Source organism: Cyprinodon variegatus, unplaced genomic scaffold, assembly GCF_000732505.1.
Source record: "Cyprinodon variegatus isolate N-32 unplaced genomic scaffold, C_variegatus-1.0 Scaffold80, whole genome shotgun sequence".
In the NCBI taxonomy this organism is placed as follows: domain Eukaryota; kingdom Metazoa; phylum Chordata; class Actinopteri; order Cyprinodontiformes; family Cyprinodontidae; genus Cyprinodon; species Cyprinodon variegatus.
This window is the reverse complement of record NW_015150533.1, coordinates 835737-837574: the sequence shown is the minus strand read 5'-3', so window position 1 is coordinate 837574 and position 1838 is coordinate 835737.

Sequence of the window (1838 nt, the reverse complement as noted above, 5' to 3'; positions counted from 1 at the left end):
TGTTTCTAACTGTAGTAAAGGTCAGTTAAAGTAAAAGGAATAATAATTATAAATACATAATAAAAGTAACAAACAAGGAAACAGATTATGGTTGTTTTAGGTGAATAAACAATCAAAACAATCAAACTTTTCAAAGTCGAGTTTGGCACTAACTTTTGCTCCCTCCATTGTTGTTTTTGAGTGTGGGTGAAAAACTCAGAGCGGAAGCACTGTTGGTTTTTGGGTCGTGTAGTTTTTTTGACTCGCATTATAGCGTAGGCTTCAAGGAAAATAACTAAAAAATGGCGGCGCCAGTACTGGATTTTTTTTCTTTCCATTTTATTTTATTTTTTGGAATCGATCCTAGTTTTTTTTAGTTACTATTGGTTTGCTCCCACTCCCGTTAATGTTTAATCCTGTACCGTCCCAATCACGTGATCGTTACTAATACTGACTCCCATCCCACGGGAATCCCACGGGAATCCCGTGACCCGTGGGATTCCGAAAAAATGTCAGTCTCTAGTGTGGAAGCAATAATCTGATCCTGAATGTGAGCAAAAACAATAGAGAAATCAGTTTTTTTTTTTTTATAAGAAAGAGGATAATTCAAATACAGTTAACATCAAGGGAGAAGTAGTGGAGGTGGATGAGCATTGTAAATATCTTGGTATTCATCTGGATAGTGAGCTTGACTTGAAACGCAACTGTGAAGACTTCTACAAGAAGGCAAAGATCAGACTTTAGTTCTTATGCTCAGATTTGTCAATGTTAACAGAAAAAGGCTACATATCTTCTGTCTATTGTAGAAAGTGTGATCTCCTCTGTTATCATCTGTTGGGTTAGAAGCATTGGAATAAATGATAAAAAAAACAAAAAACTCAGAATTCTGATAACTAAGGCCAGCTTTGTTGTGGTAACTGCTCTAGAATCTCTGTGTCATGTTGGGTTCTAATTTTTTGATACATACAGAATCACCATGGAATTTTAACATTTTATTTGTAAAAAGCAATCAAGAATCTGGAAGTGGAAAACTGCAGGAAGTCAGTTGAACTTTGTGGTTGGTCTGAGGGGAGAAAACAGACGGATCAGGAAGGAACTGGTTGATGACATTTGATGACTGACTGATGACTGTTTACTTCAGGGATAAAGGGGAGGTAGCATGAATCTGTAGGGATTTGATTCAACAGGCTTTGTAGACTGTACCCAGAGGTCCAGGAGAATATGAGTGAGATCCGACAGTGTTGGTACTTGCAGGAGACATTGGAGAACATTATAGACTCGTCTTCCAGTTAATCTGGGAACAAAGTTGCAGGGTCAGCAGTCTCTGCAGAGATTTCTAGACTTTGCTATCCCCTGTCTTTAATGGAGGGAAGAGGAGCCCCGATGATCTTCTCTGCTGCTCTCACCACTCTTCTCCCCTTCTTCCAGTCTGAGGCGCTGCAGCCTCCACACCATACAGTGACACAGCTGATCAGAATGCTCTCTATGGTGCTTCTGTAGAAGGTTGTAAGGATGGGTGGGGGCAGCTATTAGGGACAGCTCCCGTGGAAAGAATGGAGGTCACAATTATCATATACATCATGCAAAGAAAGGGACAAAGGATGGGAAAGAAAAAGCAAATGGATAAAACCAAATATTGGGACTTAGAAGAGTAAACAGACAATTATATAAGGATGGACTGGATGAATAAATAATACAAAGAAGAAAGGAAAAATGGTGACAGAGCCATATAAGGCCAAAAAGGATGGATCAAAGGGCATGATGAAAAAAGAATGGATGAAAAGGAATGAGAAAAAAGGGGTAGCTTTATTCAGTATTTCATCTTCTCAAGCATTCCATTTATTCCTTTACTGAGGGTT